Raw genomic sequence first — 24,385 nt, forward strand, 5'->3', positions numbered from 1 at the left:
GGGCTGATGAGCCTGTGAAATAGGACAGGTCGTAGGATGGGAAATTGGAAAACAAAAAACAGATTCCTCGCACCCGCCGGCTGGCGGGGCAGGACAGCCACTTCGCGGCCGGGCCCACCGGCTACTGCGGGCACACGGAGCGGGAAGATGGCGGACGTGGTCGTGGGCAAAGACAAGTGCGGGGAGCAGCGGCTCGTCTTGCTGCCCTTGTCCCGCATCCGGGTCATCATGAAGAGCTGCCCCGAGGTGTCCAGCATCAACCAGGAGGCGCTGGTGCTCACGGCCAAGGCCACGGAGCTCCTTGTTCAATATCTAGCTACACTAGTTCAATATTCCTACAGACATGGCAGTGGAAAGGAAAAGAAAGTCCTGACTTACCGTGACTTAGCAAACACTGCAGAGGAATCAGAAACTTTTCAGTTTCTTACAGATATATTACCAAAGAAGATTTTAGCTGGTAAATACCTGAAAATGCTTAAAGAAGAAAAGAGGGAAGGAGATGAGGAGAATGACGATGATAATGGAAGTGACCACGATGAAGCCGAATCCTAAACCAAAAAAGGGCTTTAAAGCCAGCCTGGCGAGGACTGCCCCGGATCTGCTCCACTGTCTCCAAGCAGACACAACACTGCACACCTTTAGCTCTTCCAGTGCGTGGGATTCTTTCCAGGCCAAGACTGAGTGCCTCATGCACCTAGGCCACAAACAGCCAGAGGGAGAGTGACCCGGACAACAGCCCCTACACAGGCCCACTCTGCAGCTCAGGCACCAAGAAAGCAGCCGAGACCGGCAGCCATTGCCGGCTGATCTGCAGCTCCAAACTGTAGAGGCAAGGCCAATTTTAACTTTTAAATTTACCGTCAGTTTTGAAGAGCTTCTACATATCAGTTACGTAAATTTTCATATATGTATATTTTGGAATAAAAAATATGAAAAAGTTCAAATATTTTTCTACTGTAAAGAAATATACTTTTCTGTTAAAGATCTGTAAGTATTTTTACAGTAAATGCTTTATGGAACTAGTTTTAGAGCCCTCCATGGCTCTGAGGCCTTGGTTACTGTCTACACATTTTGTGAAATTTAAAAATATCGTTCTAACACTTTTATTCCTACAGAAAAATTCCAAGTCAAATTATCAAATCAAATACAAAGTAAGCCTTATCTCTTGTATATATTTATTAAAAAAACAGGTTCTACATGCATTTACACTTTGACCAGCAACCCCATTTCTAGAAATTCTCTCTGAAAATGTATCTTCACTCATTACACATTTAAAACAATATACTATGCATAGAGTTATTTATTGCTGGTATTATCTGTAACGACAAACTGTTGGAAATGAACTAAAAGCCAATCCATAGGAGACTGGTTGAATCAACTGTGGCTTATCCATATAACAGAAGTCTGTTGACACCATCGCAGGAATGAGGAAGATTTCTCCAAACCAAAACCGAGTCATCTTCAAGACAGATCATTAACAGAAAGAAGCAAATGTGAAAGTTACATATGTTTTATTACCTTTTGAGTAAGAAACATGGGGAAACTAAATTGTGTGTGTGTGTGTGTGTGTGTGTGTGTGTGTGTATGTGTGTACATCTGTTAATTTTTGCAAAGAAGAAATACAGGCAGGATAAACTTGATCCTAATAAAAGAGTGGATTTCAATGAATGAGGTGCTGATGGTCTTGGATTTTTTGTTTTGTTTTTAAGGCAGGATCTCTCTATTGCCTGTGCTGGAGTGCACTGGCATGATCTCAGCTCACTGCAGCCTTGACCTCCCAGGCTCAAGCTATCCTCTCACCTCAGCCTCCCGAGTAGTGCGTGCCATCATGCCTGGCTACTTTTTGTACTTTTTTGTAGCGATAGTCTTGCCATGTTACCTAGGCTGGTCTCAAACTTCTGGCCTCAAGCTGTCTTATCACCTCAGCCTCACAAAGTGCTGAGATTACAGGTGTGTCAGTAATTTCTATTCTATTTTTTTGGTAGATTTGAAATTTTTAGAAAGTAATGTTAAAAATTAGAACAAAATTACCGCAAAAGCCTGGCCTACCAGGGGCGTATGTCAGGGGAAAGAAAGTGTCCTGAGGTTTTGCCTTGCTGATTGGCAGGGAAAGCAGCTTGGCGGGGGAACTGTTGGCATGTGTCTGGGGGCAAAACTTTTTAAAATTAATCACCTGAGGGTCTGCTGCACTCATCAGCAACGTTCCTGCAGCAGTCATAACTCTAGTCTTGGCCTCCCTTCCTCTTTTTCTTCCCCTCTTTTACTTAACATTTATTAGGTGCCTGCTATTTATCAGGGTCTGTGTTAGGCTCTGAGGATGCAGAGATGGAAGAGATACACTTTCTTCCCTTAAGAAGTTCATCATCTACAAGGGCCAGTACGGAAGCAACGGATAAGTACAATCCTCCCAGGCATGCACTGTAGGAGAGGAAATGGAGGGTGCTCTGAGAAACCAGGAGTGGTATTGTGTCTCTTTCATCTCATCCTCACCCGCCAGGGCTGTCTCAGGCTGGCCACCACCTGATTCTTTGTACTGTAGGAAGAGTGCCAGCCACCCCAAAAGTGGACCACCATGCCAGATGGGCAGGAGGCATGTGCAGAAGCCCTCGAGGGTCCCTGACCCTGCAAGGCTCTCCCACATTGCCTGCAGCTTTCTTCCAGAAACTTTTCCTCTGCTTGTTCACCTGGGACTTGGGTTCTGTCCTGCATGGCCACTGAGCTGGCCCATCCCTCATCTCCGCAGAGACAGCTCTGGCCTGTCTATGGTGCCACTCCAAGATGATCTGAAAGGGGGATTGGAGGTGATCCCAGCAGTGGTAGAGCCTCCCTGCAGAGGAAACTTACCACCCTGCTACTGGAGACTCTGGAGATGTTACCTCCTTTGTCTGTTACTTACAGAGAGAGTGAACACAGCACAAGAAGTGGTAAATATCTCCGCGAACCTGTTGCTTCTCCTCTACTTTTGTTTGTAAAAAAAAAAAGAACCGGGTAATCTGTAACTTCCCTTCTGATAATCTATGGTTCTTTTACCAAGAGCAATTATCTAGGGCAGGGGGACGCTGAGGCTGGGACTTGATTTTTCAACTGAAATAAACGGTGAATTCTCGATATCCCTTTGATGGTGGAAGCTGAGAAAGCAGACTGGGAATGGCTCCCTGCTGATCATGGTTTTGAAGAGCTCTTTACTGTGTTTTGACTTTGTGTTTTGGCTCAGAACATCCCTTTGTCCTAGTGGAAGCGGGATTTTTGGACAGGCAGCTGCAATGCCGCTCTGTTCCACATGGTGACAGGTTTTGCCTGGAAAAGGAGCTCCTGAATGGCGTGTTCACAGAATTGGGTTCTTTGACGACGGTCATTTATATTGATTGCTTTTGTTAATGCATTAGAGAGAATGTATGCTCAGGATACATTACTGGTGATGTTTATTGCCTTTTCTATTTAGGAAAAGAAACTGAAACAAATAAGGCTTTAACCCTTTCATAGATCGTTACCATGGACCAGTCATCTTTAACGTTAGAACTCCAGGGTGATGGGGAGAGGTGAAAGAAACGACTTTTGAATGTAGGTAGATACAGGCGGAGAGCCTTCCATACAACTGTTTTCTTCACTGTGACGTAGTTAATATTTCGATATTGCCTTGTTTTCAGTAATTCGGAAAGCTGGCAATGGCTTTTCTGTCATTCCTTTGTGTTGATGGAAAGTGAGGGTCAGGAACAGGGTCTGCTTAGATTTCCTGTCAGCACACCCTGCCCAGCTCACATGGTTGCAGGTGCCTGCTCTCATCCAGACCTGAGGATATTTTCCCCGAGTCCTGACGTCAGGGTTCCGGGGGCTGCTTCCTTCCTGATTGCTGATAAATGTTCCTAGAAATGCTTCCTAAACAAAAACACAGAGTTATCGCATTTCGGTGGAGATAGAGAATTAAGGGGTCGCTGCTTCTGCGCCTTTCTTCACTTCTAGCCAAACGGACATTAGAAAAGGCAAAGAAACAAGTCGCACATCAGGAAACTCTAATTATCATTAAAACAATATTTTGGTGAGTACTTTTCTCACTCTTTGTGTTTTGTATTTTAAGGTCTTAAGTCAATTTGTGTTATATTTCATGATACTGATTTGAAATCTCACACAAAGGCAATGAGTTTGCAGATAAACAGCTGAACAATGAAGATAATAGAGTCCCCTCACTATTGCTGCCTGCCCCCCTCATGCCACTGTCACAGTGCCCGGCACCTGCACCTGATCACGACCCACTGGGCACAGGAACAGAAGTCTAACAGGAGAGGTTCTATTTCTGGAATTTGGAGCTATGTAACTCAGATGACCACAGAGGCCCTCTCAGATCAGAGGCAGAAATCACCTAAATGACTCATGTCAGTTACACAAATGGACATTTGTGGGAGAAGACAGCTGGGAGGAAATTTGCCTGGAAGCCAACTGTAAAGGCAGGGAAACCAGCTGCCCTGCACTGGCAGAGAGGCACTCCATCCGGAGTCAGGGATTTGGGCTCCTGGCTGGGCATGAGCCAGTTACTCCCAGCTGACGTACAGATCAAAGAGCCCTGCCAAATATTGCTTCCACAGGCATTCCCAAGAAGTCATTTCTGTGGAGTCATGCTAATAGAGGGCCCCTTTTCTCATGGTGCTATGCCTAAGAATGCAAATATAGCTTCTTCCATTGTAAGCCTGCTGCTTTCCAGTGCTTCAACCCAGGAGAATGACTAACGGGGATTTCAGAAGCTAGTCAGGTCCAAGGTGACAGCATTGGTTATTTTTATTGTTTTATTTTTGGCCCCTAAAATGCCTGGCGGTAGCAATGAAAAGTTTGACATCCAAAGGCCCAAGGAGTCTCAGGAAATCTAGTCTCAGGTGCCCCTGCCCCAAGCAGTGAAAAGCTCCTGCCCTTTTCTCCATGTGGGAGAGAAACACACACCACGAGGACTGGTCCTGTTTGACATTCACAACCTCCGGACTTCAATGCACCATCTCCAGGCAATCATGCTGCCTTTGCCTGATCCAGGCACTTTCCTGCTTTTCTACATATCTAAGAACGTCTTCCTCTCTCCTCTCATGGCCAAACTTCTCTCACATCCTATTTCACTGGGAAAATTGAAGCAACTAGAAGGAAACTTCCAAAGACTCTTCCAGCCACCACTTCTGTCCCTCGCGGCCTCCAGCCTGTCACCATGGAGTAGCTGTCCCCACACCTGTGCACACCCATGCTCATGTGGTGAGGAACCCCTCTCAGGGCTCCAGAAATGCTCCCCTCTCTCTCTCATAAACGATTACCCCAGATTATTTCAATTGGGAACAAACATGCTGTTATTTTTCTCATTTTTTTTAAAAAAAAAAAGTAGAGAAGGAGCAGGATTGACAAAAATAATCATAAAAAATTAAAAAATGAAAAAAAAGATAAAAAGGACAATAAAAACAAATGTGTCTTGATCCCACTTCTACTAGAGTTGCCTCCTAATGTTTGCCTCTCTTTGCGGCAGATCTTCTTTCCTTCCACTGGAGCCCTCCCCAGGCAGGGGCACGCGCCTCCACAGTTCCGCTGAAATGGCTCTTCATGTCACCAGTGGCCTCTGCATAGTTAAATCAGGGGTCAGTTCTCAGTTTCCGGCACCTGTCGGCAGCATTTGACCCAGCCGATGGTCTCCTCCAGGATGCAGTTTTTTTCTTTCCAGTTAGCTTCCAGGACAGCACGCTCTTTGGCTCCTCCTCTTAGCTCATTCCTCTCTCCCTCAAGGGCTCCTTTGCTAGGGTGCAGTTTGTAGACCTCTCCTCTGAGCCAATACACTCACTTATTGCTGAATGGTCTTACGCATCGAGTGGCTTTAACGACTGTCTGTACATCGATGACTCTCAACCTCCATCTCCAGGCCTCACACCCCTTTGTGAGACCCCACACTCATATATTCATCGCCTTCTTACGTTTTCCTTCAGTAGTCAACAAATGTGGCAAACGCCACGTGAACAAAGTTTCACTATCGTCTTTACATTTCAATCTTGTGCTACTGGCCGCCTTTCCCATCTCTCTGGCCTGTCAACCTTAAATAATGAGATTCAGAAAATAGGATGAACTATAGAGTTTATTAGGGCACAAATCTTAAGGATAGTCATATGGGACACACAGACTCCAAGGGAATGGGTCAGCATTCCAAAGCAAAGTTACGGTTTCACTTACACAGGCAGGGACAGAGAGGTTGAACAAGGTTGCAACAGCTTCCAGGCAAGATCAGTACAATGTCATAGCACTTTGATCGGTTACAGCCTGCCACATTCCGAGGAAGGTTGCTTTAACATTCTGTGAGGAGCGGTGATGATCTGAGGGGATCTCATCTCTGGTGCCACAAGATCCTCTCTAATCATTTACAAGAAAAAGTAGAAGTTGCAGCTTCATGCTGCGGGGTTCAAGGCTCAGAATAACTTCCAATGGCTTTAAGTTGGAATTATTTGATTTTACAGGCCAAAAATCTGAAAGTTACCATTGACTCCTCCTCTTCTTTAATATATCAATCTACTAGGGAATTCTACTGGCTGTACCTTCAAAATAAGTCCAGATGTTAATCAATTTCTCAGCATTTCCACTGCTCCCTGCCTGGCCCAGGCCACCGTCATTATTCATCCTTGCATCCTATAGGGCAATGACTTTTATGTCCTGTCACTTCACAGGTCAAAACCTTCTGATGGCTCCGATGGCCCCAGGGTAAAAGAATGGAATATGAGCCGTAGGTTACTGGGTCTTACATGGAAAGCTGGCTCTTGGTTACCCTCACTCCTGCCTTGCCCCCCATACTCACACCACCACACTGACCGCCCATCCTCTGCAAACAGGCTGAGGGCCTCTGCTCCTCGGGCTCCCCCTGCCTGGAACACTTTTCTGCAGGTACCTTGGACTCGCCCTCACCTTCTTCAGATGTTTACTCAATTCCCTGTTCATGAGCTCTGCCCTGACCACCCCATTCATAGCGCCCCCTATGCTCCTTATCCTGCATTACTTTTTCTTTTTTTTCAACAGTACTTATCACTGTTTACTCATGTTTGTGTGTATTTATTATGTTTATTGTTTCCTTTTCTCTTTTCCCTAGGTTGAAACTCTGCATGGCAGAGATCTTTGTTTATTTTACTCGGAGATGTATAAGCACCTAGAACAGTGCCTAGCTCATAGTGATCCTTTAACCAATATTTGTTGCTGAATGAATGAATGAATGAATGATTGAATGAATACAACTGGTCAGTGATATTAACAGCTCAGTCCCTCCTAGGGTCTGAGTAGATTGGCTATTTGACAACCTTTCTTTATCAGCCAGCCCCACGTGGATGGGGTGTGGGTCCTGCTGCAGCTAACATCAAAAAGCACTTCCTATAGGGAGCAAGCTGGGCGGGTCTGGGCCAGGCTGCATGTTCGCCATCAGCTGCTGGTCAGGGTGGCCCAGGGAAGTGGGGCAGAGCCTCAGGTCTATTGAGTCACAGAGGGATGTACAGGCAAACTAAGCTCAGAGGAGTCTGGGTGCAAGAGGATTCAGGGGGAATTGAGATGTGGGAGTCAAATCAAATCATGATACACAGTTGAGACTCTGGGCATGAGTGACACGGGGGCTGGAGGTCTGTTCCACAAGTGTTGCTGGTGTGAGGCACAGGACAGGCTTCCAGACTTTCCTCTGTGAATGCATGGACCATGGCAGATGTGCTCAGCCCCTTGCAGCTGATTTCTAGGAGAGTACCTGGCATTGACTGTGGGTGGCCAGGAACTCTACGGAAGGAGTGAATCTGTGTTGAAAGCCATTTTGTAAGATGGGACAGTTTGAAAGCCATTTTGTAGGATGGGACAGTTTCCAATCTAGTACCTATCACAGTTCCCTGGCTAAAAATTCTGACCCAACAGCCTCCTGTTCCCAATCCTTATCACCAGAAGGTTCCCCTTTATTGAGTAGATGGTGACATGGTGGCAGGTTCTCTGTTCCGTCTCTCTGCGTTCCCAAGGACCATCAACTGGGTTTGCTCTATCTGTGTGACTCTGCCCACATTTTTAGGCCTCAGTTTCTCTATCTGTAAAGTAAAGATAAGATTACTATCTGCATCATGATGTTGGGCCTGGCTCATCTATTCACAGGATGTATTGGTCTTGGTTAGAAGTCTGAAACCCCGCTGACTGTGTTCCTGGGGACAGCTGGCTCCTGCAGCTGCTAGTCAAGTTCTATGGAATCATAACACCATGGTCACTAGATGCCAGGTTTCAGGCTGCATTTGATTTTGAGTTTCCCTTCCCTTCCTGCTCTCTCCTTTCGTAATCCTTGGATGCTTATACCAGCAGGAGCTCCTTCTGCTGTCCCACTGCACAGACACTGGGCCCCTTCTAGGAGAGTGGGAGCCACACCCTGGCCATCAGCCCAGCTCTGCCTGTACAGCTCTGATGGATTTCCCACTGGACCATGGCACTGGGGGCTCTGTGTCCCACCAGAAGGTGATGGCCAGGGGTAGATGGGAGCCAAGTGATGTTCAGGGCCTTGACTCCCCAGGTAACTGCCTTCCCCTTCGTCACTCCAGATGGGCCCATCCAGATCACTGGCTCGTTCTCCCTCTGGCCAACAGTTGAGAATGTCTCGGGTCTTGAGCAGCAGTGTGGCTAAGTGGTCACGTGTTTGGATGCAGAGGACTCATCTGTAGCGTCAGCTCCACTTAAACATGGAGACAAGTGTCACCATCTGCTTATGCCTCTGGGTGTTTTCTTAGAAGCTGAGCTTTGACCAGAGTTGGGAAGTGTGAATGGGTTTGGAAATAGTGTGTTTTTGCTACCAGAGAGTGGATGATGGGACAGGGCAGGGTCCGGTGGGCTGAAATTACTAAGTTTAGTCCTGGATGTGATGTTTACTCATCCTATGACCTTGGACAAATCACTGCCTTATTCTAGTCCCCAAGGTTTTTCATCTTGTTTTATTTATCTCTAACAACTTTTTAAAAAGACGTTTCATGTAGAAGGCAACTTTATAGCTATTACAGATCAAATCAAAAGTAAAACTGCTCTGAAAAGGGGAGAGGTTGAAGTGGCCCAGAGACCTTGGATTGAGAACCTCCCTCAAAAGTACATACCAGGTGACTCAAGGGGCGCCTCCACCCCACCCCGAGGGTCCCATCCCACCTCACCCTGCCGAGCACAGCAGGAAGCCCCGGACCAGGTGATCTTTCAGGCCCTTCTGGCTCTGACAGTTGTTGAGATTCTGAGTTAGTCCTTCTGTTGGGATCTGGAAGCAGTAGCTCCAGGTCTCAGGTGCAGATTCTTACTCTGTTGGGATCTGGGGTGCAGAGAGATAAGGTGCAATGATATGGAGTGGCGGAGAGGATAGAAGAGGGTGCATGCCTAGGGGAAAGCCATTCCCACACTGTAGCCTTCCCTGATTCTGTCTTGTGTACCCTACTGGGCTCTGCCTGGGATGCATCCCCAGGGATCTGCCAGCCATCCTGCTCCAGGAGGCTTCCCTGCAAAGAACCCCAGCCCCGTGATCACAGATGCAAGAGGCATCTGCCAGCTGGGGCTCAAATCTTTTGTTTCTGATTGACTAATATCCCCGTTGAAGATGTGAAGACAGATGTGACCCAGCCTCCTTGGGGCACTCGGTCTGGTGAGAGAAATCACCTACAGGCTCTAATGGGGACTTGGACAAGGGCCAGTCCAGTCCAGAAGAGTGTGCCTATCTCTCTGTCTGTGAGAGGCCAGGAAGAGCTCAGAGAGGAGCTGAGGCCTCAGCTGTGAATGAAGGCTTGAGTCCCAAGCCAGGCAAAGTGTGGAGGAATGAGGGAGTCAGGAGGGGACCCTCTGGTTGAGAGTGCACAGGAACTCTTTGAGCCTGTGATGCTATAATATCTGCACCTGCGTCTGCGTCTGCATCTGCATCCTCTATCTAACCTCTATCTACACGGGTTTTCACCCACTGTTCCTGATCCACGTCTCTTGGCAGCTATGTTAAGCCTCAGGAAACAGAACCTCTCTCCTGCCCTCCTTTCACCTGCCCCAAGGCAGAATTCACTCTTACCTGCCTTTCTGATTGTGGGTCTTAAGATCCTCCCCTGAGAGAACTCCATCCTATACACCCTGAGGGAAGGAACACTGACAATGGGAAGCTTTCATAAAAACCCAAGAGGATTGAGTTAGGAGAGGCTCGAGGTTCCTGGAAGGGCAGGGAGGCTCCACACCCTCTTCCCCACACCTCACTCCATGTGTGTCTCCATCAGTATCCTTTGTGATAACCTTTATAATAAACTGGTAATATAAGTGTTTCCCTGAGTTCTGTGAGCCACTCCAGCAAATGAATCAAAACCAAAGAGGGAGTCGTGGGAACCCCAACTTGAAGCAGGTCTGCCAGCTTCAAGTTGGGGTCACAGAAATGTTCCTGTGCAGTGATGATTGTTCTTCTGGTGTGAGGGCAGAGGAAAAGCAGGGGTAAAGAGAGTTTGTCTTGTGCAGACACAGAGAGTCTGTTTCCATCTGGAAGCTCATGCACTTTCAGCCGGGTCCAGGTGTTCCTCCCCGGAGCTGAGGCTTAGCTTTGGCAAATGGCCAGATAATCTCCATTTAGCTAGAAATGATGTCAATCCATTATTCAAATGATTGGAATCATAAACACGACTTGTTCCTGGAATAAATAATCACATCAGATCTAATCCAAATATTGTGTTTTGCTGCTATTGGTATATTTCTAATGAAACAACTGGTCAACCTGCTCAAGGGAGGGTTTCAAAGAGATTCTTCTAGAGTGAACTTGATCCGTGCTCCCAGAGGGCAAAGAAAGGGAAAGAGACCTTGGAGAATTCTCACAGAGATTTGCAAGCAAAAACAGACATTTCAGTTCAGTGACTTCTCTTCTTATGAAAGAAAAATTCCATAAGTTACAATCAGGGCCGGGCCAGAAAGCAGAGCTCCCTAAGCAAGAGAAATTTCTCACACCTTGCTGGGCTCATCTTCACTCCCTGGATGAATCTCCGGATATCCAGATCTCACCTCCTGTACCTTTCTGGAGAGGATCAGAAGGCTGTCGTCAGGTTTTTACTTCTGCAAAAAAAAAAGTCAACATTCATAGCTCAGGCTGGACAACAGCCTCCGCATCCTGACCGCATCTCCACCGCCGAACACATAGCAATCTCTCCCCTTTCCCCTCTGCTGTGTGCCTGTGCTAACGCTTACTCCATTGAGGCTTATGCCCCTCACTCTGCCAGCATGGGAGCCGGCGAGGTGAGCAGACTCATTCATGGACAGGAATATTCAGGCCCGTGAGCCGCATCACAGCCTCTGCAGCATTCATGGGGGTTCCTCCCCACAAATCTTCTCTGAGGATGTCCCAAAACCTGAGGCTACCTTCACACACATTTGTACCAATGCAGCTGATTCTGTATCTACTCCTTTTAAAAATAGGCAAATATATAAATAGATATATGTACTTTCTTAACAGATTTGCTATCCACTTTTAAGTCTTTTGGCAATTCGAGAGTTGTAATTTACAAATAATCAGTTACAACAGTTATACATTAAAATCCTAAATAAATCGCATGGTCCTGGGATCAGGGATTTCCGGCACTCCTGCTTGCAGAGGATTAGCAGGACATTTAAGGAGGCTGCAGGATGGTGGACTGTGAGCAGCAGGCCTGGAGGCAGAGCCTAAGTCTTACCTCTTTCTTTCCCTAGAGCTGAGCACAGCAGCCATACATGGTACGTGCTCAGCAGCCATTCAGCAAGGACGTGATCAATGTGGCTTCTTTAATCATTCAAGTCCCTATGTTGATCAAATAAGACGATGGGTTAACAAAGTCCTGTCTTGGGGAAGGGGCATGCCTGAGACTGTGGTGACTTCTAATATGAGGCTCCATGGACATGGAAGTACTCTTCTGGCCAGGCCTGGGTAATAGCAGGCACAATGGGAGTGATGGAGAAAAGGAAAGGGTCAATTCTTCCACAGCGGGGTAGCTACAGCCCTATCCACAGAGCAGGGGAGAGCTGCACCAGGGATCCTTCCTCCTGCAGAGGCCTGTGGCTTTCTCCTTTGCCATCACTTTCCTGGCCTCCAGTGGATCTGGGAGGAAGCAGGACATTCTCTCCATTCCTGGAGACAGGGTGGGAGTAGGAAGGAGACCTGGGACTGCTGCTTTGCCTGGACTTGCCGTGAGCAGAGTGCCAGCCTCCTGAAGGAAGCTCTGCCTGGGGGTGAAGGAGAGAGACAGGGAGAATCCACCACTCTATATAAAGCAGGTCAGCTACTTACACATGCTGGATTACACTCAAACCACCAGTCAGCAAGCTTTGCTGTAAAGAGCCAGGCAGTAAATCATTTGGGCTTTATGAGCCTTATGGTCCCTGTTGCAGCTACTCTGTTCAGCTGTTTTAGCACAAAAGCAGCCACAGACAATACACGAATGTATGGGTGTGACTGTTTTCCAATAAAATTCTGTTTGCAAAGTGTGCAATGGACTGGATTTGGCCCACCAGCCGCAGTTTGCTATTTCCTTCTGGAAACATCTGGAAGCTTACATCTCTGATTTGACAAGCTGATTTTGGTCCCTCTGTTTCTGACCTATTTGTTTTCTATTTGCTGAATCCCACAGATCCTGACGTCTGTGTGCTGGACCCTCGCCTGGTCACCCAGGCCCTATATCCGTGGTGTCTGCTGCCTGGGCTGGACTCTGGCTTCAAGTGGCCCTGGCACAGCCACACATCCATGGAGATGGAGAAGAGGCACATGGAAACCGGTGAAGAGCAGTGAGCGGAGAGAGTGGAGTTGCCCAAGAGAGAAGGTGTGAGTGCTCATCTCGGGTGGACCTGAGGAGGAAGAGCATCCAGGCTTGTTTTCTGAGCTCAGTTGAAACTGCTATTTAGAGTTTCCCTGGCTCAAAACCAACTCCAGAGTGTTAGATTTCTCCTGGGAGGGATTTACAGACCTCTGGTCCAGGCCGGCTTATATGTCTTTAAGGTGAAATCTCTTGACTTTACTTTGATGTCACCTGAAGCCAGTGGAGCTCTCCAGGGGTAATGCTCTTTCCCGCTGGGCTAGGCCTCCCTCCTTGCCTCTAGGTTGACTCGGGGTGATAACCTTTTTCTTTTTAGACCAAGTCTCGCTCTGTCACCCAGGCTGGAGTGCAGTGGTGTGATCTTGGCTCATGGCAACCTCTGCCCCCTGGGTTCATGCAATACTCCTACCTTAGCCTCCCAAGTTGCTGGGACTACAGGCATGCACCACCATGCCCAGCTAATTTTTGTATTTTTAGTAGGAACGGGGTTTTCACCATGTTGGCCAGGCTGGTCTCAAACTCCTGACTTCAGGTGATCCACCTGCCTTGGTCTCCCAAAGTGGTGGGATTACAGGCGTGAGCCACTGTGCCTGGGGTGTTAACTTCTTCTCTCACTCTCAAAGCCTGAGGGATCTGGGTGGGGTCTGGGGGTCACTGGATCTAATTTTGTTGTATTTTACTGGCGAATAAACCAAATCTCCAAGGGAGAAATTAACTTGCTCAGTGTCACAAGCCGGTCAACAGCAGATCTAGACTCAGATCCAAGCCTCTTGGTGCTGACATCTGTCCCAGGCATGGCACTTGCCTCTTCCGTGTTTTTCCCTTTTGGGTCCCTGTTTTGGAAGAACCTCTCAAACTGAGTTTCTCCTCTACTTTCACACCAGTACAACAACAATCATCAACACAGAAGATGTCCGTGATCAAAGGTGTGGGGTTTTCCTATACACACAAGTGGCAGACACCAGCTGGGTGTCCTCCAATTCCACTCCAACACTGCCTACCTGGAGAGAGTGTCAGATCCCACAGTTTGGGGGCTCAGTCCCAAGAATGCCCTCTCACCCACCCCAAGACACCACTTGTAAGTCGGGACCTCCAGAATTTCTGACCAACCAGTTTCAATTTGGGGCACCCAGGACTCCCTCTTTGGGTTCGATAAATTTGATGGAGTGGCTCAGAGAACTCAGAGAAACTCTGAGAAATACAGATGAAGAGGTACATGGAGTGAGGCACAGGAGAGGGGTGCAGAGCTTCCCTGCCTTTCCTGGGCGCCACCCTTCAGGAACCTCACGTGTTCAGCCATTTGGAAGCTCCTAACTCAGTCTTCCTGGTTTTCTATGGAATCTTCATGATGTCAGCATTCCTTTTGCCAGGATATAAGACAGGGCCTTCTCTGGGGAGAGGTGGGGGTTTCCCTGTGCCCACTGGTGGCGGAGCTCACTCACTTTTGCCATGTGGATGTCATGGCAGGTTGTTCGGGATCTCTCTAATCTGCTGCTCTCTAGCCTCTGTGACAGGTCAGTCTCATGGGTCACTGTGTCTGTCTTTTACCACCAACACCACATTGTTGGGTCACTAGGGTCCATGGCAGAGCTCTTCACTCGCTGTCTTTTTTATTTTTATTTTTTGAGACAGAGTTTCACTCTTGTTACCCAGGCTGGAGTGCAATGGTGCGATCTCGGCTCACCGCAACCTCTGCCTCCTGGGTTCAGGCTGTTCAGGCCGCTGGCTCTCTTAATCAAACACAGGCAAGTTGTCTGAGGGCCAAGACCTTGCCTTCCTCTCCTGTTGGAGGGCCCCAGCATGGTCCTGGGGCCAGTGTCTACTCAGCGCACTCCTGCTGATACTCAGGAAGCATCCAGGGCAGCCCCAAGATTCCACACTGAACTCCAGAACGTTTCTCTTCCCCTTTCCCATTATCTTTCTGCAGGATTTTCCTCACTTACACTTCCCTCTGCACACACATACAGATTTCCTTCTGAGTCAGTGTCTCTAAGCCTGCTGCCCTCTGGGTAGATACAGGAAAAAAATCTCATTTATACCTACCAAGTCCCCAGGAAACAGGAGAAATCATATAATCCTACAGGAAAAGTCATAAAGGGGGTTAGGATCTTTGGCAACAACTAGAGAGGAAAGGTGTTTGCTTCCCTCCCAGCAATGTTTACAACTTCTCACTGTTACCAGTCCCAGAATTTAATGAGCCTTTCTCTGACCCAGTAATGTACACTTTACAATGGTTAACACACAATAGGAACTGTACACTTTACAATGGTCATTACAGAATGGTAACTGTACACTTCGCAATGGTTACACACAATGGTAACTATATATTTTCTAATGGTTAAACACAATGGTAAATGTACACTAAACAATGGTTACCATGCAACGGGAACTGTAGACTTCAAAATGGTTACCACACAATGGTAACTGTACTCTTCACAATGGTTACCACACAGTGGTAACTGTACACTGCGCAAGGGTTACCACACAATGGGAACTGTACCCTTCGCAATGGTTACCACAATATGGGAACTGTACACTTCACAGTGGTAACCACACAATGGAAATTGTACACTTCACACTGGTTACAAAACAATAAGAACTGTACACCTCTCAATGGTTACCACACAATGTTAAGTGTACACTTCGCAATGGTTACCACACAATAAGAACTGTACACTTCACATTGGTTACCACACAATAAGAACTGTACACTTCGTAGCGGTTACCACACGATGGTAACTGTACACTTCACAGCGGTTACCACACAATTGGAACTATACACTTTGATTTGGTTACCACAAAATGGGAACTGTTCACTTCGCAGCGATTACCACACAATGGGAACTGTACACTTCACAGCGGTTACCACACAATGGGAACTGTACACTTTACAATGGTTAAAACACAATGGAAATTGTACACTTCACAATCGTTACCACACAATAATAACTATACACTTCACAATGGTTACCACACAATGGGAAATTTACACTTCACAATGGTTACATACAATGGGAACTGTACACCTCACAATTGTTACCACACAATGGGAAGTCTACACTTCAGAATGATTACCACACAATGGGACCTGTACACTTCACAATGGTTACCACACAATGGGAAGGCTACACTTCACAATGGTTACACACAATGGGAACTATACACCTGGCAGCGGTTACCACACAATGGGAACTGTACACTTCAAAATGGGTACACACAATGGAAACTGTACAGTTCACAATGGTTACCACACAATGGGAACTGTACAATTCCCAATTGTTACACACAATGGGAATTGTACATTTCACAATGGTTACCACACAATGAAAACTGTACACTTTACAATGGTTAAAACACAATGGGAACTGTACAGTTCACAATGGTTACCACACAATGTGAACTGTACACCTCACAATGGTTACACACAATGGTAACTGTACAGTTCACAATGGTTATACACCATGGTAACTGTACACTTCACAATGGTCACCACACAGTGGCATTTTTACACCTCACAGCGGGTTCTACACAATGGTAACTGTACACTTCACAATGGTTACCACACAATGGTCACTGTACACTTCAAAATGGTTACCACACAATTGGAACTGTACACTTAAAATGGTAACCACACAATAATAACTGTACACTTCACAACGGTTACCACACAATGGTAACTGAACACTTCGCAATGGTTACCATACAATGGTAACTGTACACTTTGCAGTGCTTACCACACAATAGAAACTGTACACTTCACAATGGTTACCACACAATGAAAAATGTACACTTCGCAATGGTTACCGCAGTATGAAAAGTGAACACCTGGCAGCGGTTACCACACAATGGAAACTGTACACTTCACAATACTTACCACACAATACTAACTGTACACTTCCCAATTTTTACACACAATAAAAACTATACACTTCAGAGCGGTTACCACATAATGAAAACTGTACACTTCACAATGGTTACACACAAAGGTAACTGTACACTTCAAGTTGTTACCACACAATAATAACTGTAGACTTCACAGCGGTTACCACAAAATGGTAACTGTAGACTTCACAATGGATACCACACAATGGTAACTGTACATTTCGCAGTGGTTACCACACAGAGGGAACTGTACACTTCACAATGGTTACCACACAATGGTAACTGTACACTTCACAATGGTTACCACACAATGGGAACTGTACACTTCGCAGCGGTTAACACACAATGGGTACTGTAACCTTCACAATGGTTACCACATAATGGGAACTGTACACTTCACAGTGGTTACCACAAAATGGTAAGTGAACACTTCACTGAGGTTACCACACAATGGTAAAAGTACTCTTCACAATGGTTACACACTATGGGAATTGTACACATTATAACAGTTACCACACAATGAGAACTGTACACTTCACAGCGGTTATTACACAAAGGGAACTGTACACTTCGCATCAGTTACCACACAATGGTAACTGTACACTTCACAATGGTTACCACACAATGGGAACTGTACACTTCACAATGGTTACACACAATGGAAACTGTACACTTCAGAATGATAACCAGACAATGGGAACTGTACACTTCACAATGGTTATGACACGATGAAAACTGTACACTTCACAATGGTTACCACACAATGGGAACTGTTCAGTTCACAGTGGTTACACAGAATGGTAACTGTACACTTCACAATGGCTATACACAATGGTAACTGTGCACTTCACAATGGTTACCACACAATGGTAACTGTACACTTCACAGCGGTTATGACAGAATGATAACTGTACACTTCACAATGATTACCACACAATGGGATCTGTACACTTCACAATGCTTACCACAAAATGGGAACTGTACACTTCACAATGGTTACAGCACAATGGGAACTTTACACTTCACAATGGTTACCATACAATGGGAACTGAAATCTTCAGAGCGGTTACCACACAATGGGAACTGTACACTTCAGAATGGTTACCGCACATTGGTAACCGTAAACGTCTCTATGGTTACCATACAATGGAAACTGTGCACTTTCGAATGGTTACCACACAATGGTAACTGTACACTTCACAATGGTTACACACAGTGGGAACTGTACACTTCACAATGGTTACACACAGTGGAAACTGTACACTTTACAATAGTTACACACAATGGAAACTGTACACTTCCAAATGGTTACACACAATGGTAACTGTACACTTCACAATGGTTACCACACAATGGTAACTGTACCCTTCACAGCAGTTACCACAGAATGGTAACTGTACACTTCACAATGTTTACCACACAATGGGAACTGTACACTTAACAATGGTTACCACACAATGGTAACTGTACACTTCACAATGGTTACACACAATGGTAACTGTACACTTCACAACGGTTACCACACAATGGGAACCATGCACTTCACAATGGTTAAACACTATTGGAACTTTACACTTCACAATGGTTACACACAATAATAACTGTACACTTCACAGCGGTTACCATGCAATAATAAATATACACTTCACAAAGGTTACCAAACAATTGGAACTGTACACTTCACAATTTTTACACACAATGGGAACTGTACACTTCACAGTGGTTACCACACAATGGGAACTGTACACTTCCCAATGGTTACACACAATATAAACTGGACACTTCACAATGGTTACCACAGAATTGTAACTCTACACTTCACAACGGTTATGCACAATGGGAACTGTACAATTCACAATGGTTACCAAATAATGAGAACTGTGCACTTCACAATGGTTACCAAAAAATGGGAACTGTACACTTCACAATGGTTACCACACAATGGAAACTGTACACTTCACAATGGTTACCATACAATGGGAACTTAACACTTCACAGCGGTTACCACACAATGGGAACTGTACATTTCACAATGGTTAAACACAATGGGAAATGGATACTTCACAATGGTTACCACACAATAATAACTGTACACTTCACAATGGTTACCACATAATAAGAACTGTACACTTTGCAGTGGTGAGCACACAAAGGTAACTGTACACTTCACAGTGGTTCTTGCAAAATGGGAAACGTACACTTCCCAATGGTTACACAAAATATGAACTGGACACTTCACAATAATTCCCACAAAATGGAAACTCTACACTTCCCAATGGTTACACACAATATGAACTGGACACTTCACAATGGTTCCCACAAAATAATAACTGTACACTTCACAATGGTTACGCACAATGGGAACTGAACACTTCACAATGGTTACCAAACTATGGGAACTGCGCACTTCACAATGGTTACACACAATGGAAACTGTACAATTCACAGTGGTTATCACACAATGGTAACTGTACACTTCACAATGGTTACCACAGAATGAAAACTGTACGCTTCACAATGATTACACACAATGTGAACTGTACACTTCATAATGGTTACCACACAATGTGAACTGTACACTTCAAAATGGTTACCACACAATGGGAACTGTACACTTCAAACAGTTAACAAACAATTAAAACTGTGCACTTCACAATGGTTACCACACAGTGGTAACTGTACACTTCACAACGGTTACCACATAATGGAAACTGTTCAACTAAAAATGGTTACCACACAATGAAAACTGTACACTTCACAATTGTATCCAAACAATGGAAACTGTACACTTCACAATGGTTACCACACAATGGTAACTCTACCTTTCACAATGGTTACCACACAGTGGAAACTTTATACTTCACAATGGTTACCACATAATGGAAAGTGTACACTTCACAGCGGTTACCACTCAATGGTAACTGAACACCTCGCAATGGTTACCACACAATGGTAACTGTACACTTCGCAGTGCTTATCACACAATGGGACCTGTATACTTCAAAATGATTACACACAATGGTAACTGTACACTTCACAGTGGTTACAACATAATGGAAACTGTACACTTCATAATGGTTACACACAATGGGAACTGTACACTTCACAATGGTTACCACACAATGATAACTGTACACTTCACAATGGTTCCCACACAATGGGAATTGTACACTTCACAATGGTTACACACAATGGGAACTCTACATTTCACAATAGTTTCCAAACAATGAGAACTGTACACTTCACAGCAGTTACCACACCATAAGAACTGTACACTTCACAATGGTAACCACACAATGGGAATTTTACACTTCACAATGGTTACCACACTATGGAAACTGTACACTTCACAGCGGTTTTCACACAATGGTAACTGTACACTTCAAAATTGTTACCACACAATGGGAACTGTACACTTCACAATGGTTACACACAATGGGAACTGTACACTTCAAAATGGTTACCACACAATGAAAAATGTACATTTCCCAATGATTAAATACAATAAAAACTGTACATTTTACCATGGTTACCCCACAGTGGTAACTATACACTTCACAGCGATTACCACACAATGGTTACTCTACACTTCACAGTGGTTACCACACAATGGGAACTGTACACTTCACAATAGTTACACACAATGCAAACTGTACACTTCAAAATGGTTCCCACACAATGAGAACTGTACACTTCACAGCAGTTACCACACAATTGGAACTGTGCACTTTACAATAGTTACCACACAGTGGTAACTGTACACTTCACAATGGTTACCACACAATGGGAACAGTACACTTCCCAATGGTTACACACATTATGAACTGGACACTTCACAATGGTTACCACAAAATTGTAACTGTACACTTCACAATGGTTATGCACAATGGGAACTGTACACTTCACACTGGTTACCAAACAATGAAAACTGTACACTTCACAGTGGTTACGACACAATGTTAACTCTACACTTCACAATGTTTACCACACAATGGTAACTATGCACTTAACAATGGTTACACACAATGGAAACTGTACACTTCACAATGGTTACCACACAATCATAACTGTAATATTTTCCATGGTTACACACAATGGGACCTGTACACGTCACAATGGTTACCACACAATGGGAACTGTAATTTTTTCCATGGTTACACACAATGGGAACTGTGCACTTCACAATGGGAATGGTATATTTCACAATGGTTTTGCACAATGGAAACTCTACACTTCACAGCGATTACCACACAGTAAGAACAGTACACTTCAAAATGGTTACACACAATGGGAACTGTACACTTCACAATGGTTACCACACACTGAGAACTGTATACTTCTTAATGGTTACACACAATGGGAACAATACGCTTAACAATAATAACCACACAATGGAAACTCTACTCTTAACAATGGTAACCACACAATGAGAATGGTGCATTTCACAATGGTTTCGCACAATGGAAACTCTACACTTCACAGCGATTACCACACAATGGGAACAGTACACTTCAAAACGGTTACCACACAATGGGAACTGTACACTTCACGATGGTTACCATACAATGAAAACTGTATACTTCACAGCAGTTACCACACAATTGGAACTGTGCACCTCACAATGGTTACCACACAATTGGAACTGTACACCTCACAATGGTTACCACACAGTGGTAACTGTACATTTCACAATAATTACCACACAATAGGAACTGTACACTTCAAAATGGTTACCACACAATAAAAACTGTACACTTCACAATGGTCCCCAAACAATGGAAACTGTACACTTCACAATGGTTCCCACACAATGGGAATTGTACACTTCACAATGGTTACACACAATGGGAACTCTACATTTCACAATAGTTTCCAAACAATGAGAACTGTACACTTCACAGCAGTTACCACACCATAAGAACTGTACACTTCACAATGGTAACCACACAATGGGAATTTTACACTTCACAATGGTTACCACACTATGGAAACTGTACACTTCACAGCGGTTTTCACACAATGGTAACTGTACACTTCAAAATTGTTACCACACAATGGGAACTGTACACTTCACAATGGTTACACACAATGGGAACTGTACACTTCAAAATGGTTACCACAAAATGGTAACTGTACAATTCCCAATGGTTAAACTCAATAAGAACTGTATACTTTACAATGGTTACCCCACAGTGGCAACTATACACTTCACAGCGGTTACCACAGAATGGTTACTGTACACTTCACAGCAGTTACCACACCATAAGAACTGTACACTTCACAATGGTAACCACACAATGGGAATTTTACACTTCACAATGGTTACCACACAATGGGAACTGTTCTCTTCACAATGGTTACACACAGTGAAAACTGTACACTTTAAAATGGTTCTCACACAATGGGAAATGTACACTTCACGATGGTTACCACACAATGGGAACTGTACACTTCACAGCAGTTACCACAGAATTGTAACTGTACACTTCCCAATGGTTACACACAATATGAACTGGACACTTCACAATGGTTACCACAAAATTGTAACTGTAAGTTTCACAATGGTTACACACAATGGGAACTGTACACTTCACAATGGTTACCAAACAATAGGAATTGTGCACTTCAAAATGGTTACACACAATGGAAACTGTACACTTCACAGTGGTTACAACACAATGTTAACTCTACACTTCACAATTGTTACCACACAATGGGAACTGTAATCTTTTCCATGGTTACACACAATGGGAACTGTACACTTTACAATGGTTACCACACAATGGGAACTGTAATCTTTCCCATGGTTACACACAATGAAAACTGTACACCTAACCATGGTTACCACACAATGGTAACAGTACACTTCGCAATGGTTACCACACAATGTGAACTGTACTGTTAACAATGGTTACCACACAAAGGGAATGGTACGTTTCACAATGGTTTCGCAATATGGGAACTCTACACTTCACAGCAATTACCACACAATAGGAACAGTACACTTCAAAATGGTTACACACAATGGGAAATGTACACTTCACAATGGTTACCACAAACTGAGAACTGTATACTTCTTAATGGTTACACGCAATATGAACAATACGCTTCACAATGGTTAAAACACAATTGGAACTGTACACTTCACAATGGTTACACACACTGGTAACTGTACACTTCACAATGGTTACACACAATGGAAACTGTACACTTCACAATGGTTACCATACAATGTAACTCCACACATCACAGTGGTTATTACACAACGGTAACTGTACACTTCACAATGGTCACCACACAATGGTAACTGTACACTTCCCAATAATTAAACACAATGAGAAATGTACACTTTACTATGGTTACCACACAATGGTAACTGTACACTTCACAGCATTACCACACAATGGTAACTGTACACTCCACAATAATTACACACAATGGGAACTGTACACTTCAGAATGGTTCCCACACAATGGGAACTGTAAACTTCACAATGGTTACCACACAATGGAAACTGGACACTTCACAGCAGTGACCACACAATTGGAACTGTGCACCTCACAATCGTTACCACACAATTGGAACTGTACCCTTCACAATGGTTACCACACAGTAGTAACTGTACACATCACAATGGTTACCACACAATGGGAACTGTAATCGTCAAAATGATTACCACACAATGAAAACTGTACACTTCACAATGGTTTCCGCAGAATGGGAACTGTACACTTCACAATGGTTCTGACAAAATGGGAACTGTACATTTCGAAATGGTTACAAACAATGGTAACTGTGCACTTCACAATGGTTACCACACAATGGTAACTGTACACTTTCCAATGGTTACACACAATATGAACTGGACACTTCACAATGGTTACAACAAAATGGTAACTATACACTTCACAATGGTTATGCACAATGGGAACTGTACACTTCAAAATGGTTGCCAAACAATGGAAACTGTGCACTTCACAATGGTTACACACAGTGGAAACTCTACACTTCACAGTGGTTACCAAACAATGGTAACTGTACACTTCACAATGGTTACACACAATGGAAACTTTACACTTCACAGTGGTTACCACACAAGGGTAACTGCACACTTCACAGCAGTTACCACACAATGGGAACAGTACACTTCACAATGGTCAACACACAATGGGAACTGTAATCTTAACAATGGTAATGACACAATGGGAATGGTACATTTCACAATGGTTTCACACAATGCTAACTGTACACTTTACAATGGTTATACACAATGGTAACTGTACACTTCAAAATGGTTACCACACAATGCAACTGTACACTTCACAGTGGTTATTACAAAATGGTAACTGTACACTTCACAATGGTTACCACACAATGGGAATGGTACACTTCACAACGGTTTCACACAACGGGAACTGTACACTTCACAGCGGTCACCACACAATGGGAACTCTACACTTGAAAATGGTTACACACAATGGGAACTCTACACTTCACAATGGTTACCACATAATGGGACCTCTACTCTGTCCAATGGTTACACACAATGGAAACTGTACACTTCACAATGGTTATCACACAATGGGAACTTTACACTTCACAATGGTTACCACACAATGGAAACTGTAAACTGCACCATGGTTACACACAATAAGAACTGTAAACTTCACAATGGTTACCACACAATGGTAACTGTACACTTCACAACTGTTATGCACAATTGGAACAGT

At 44.5% G+C, this 24,385-nt stretch overlaps 1 pseudogene across 1 annotated transcript in view; it reads left to right on the forward strand.

Moving 5' to 3' along the window:
* LOC118146810 (chromatin accessibility complex protein 1 pseudogene) overlaps positions 1–12,582 on the forward strand; it is a 67,721-nt pseudogene extending 55,139 nt beyond the window's left edge. The window contains exon 5 of the transcript XR_013525672.1: positions 1–12,582. This exon is cut by the window's left edge and continues 15,931 nt beyond it. The product of XR_013525672.1 is annotated as a chromatin accessibility complex protein 1 pseudogene, transcript variant X1 (transcript).
* The last annotated feature ends 11,803 nt before the right edge of the window (positions 12,583–24,385 follow it).

This window comes from Callithrix jacchus, chromosome 13 (assembly GCF_049354715.1).
Source record: "Callithrix jacchus isolate 240 chromosome 13, calJac240_pri, whole genome shotgun sequence".
Taxonomy (NCBI): Eukaryota; Metazoa; Chordata; class Mammalia; order Primates; family Cebidae; genus Callithrix; species Callithrix jacchus.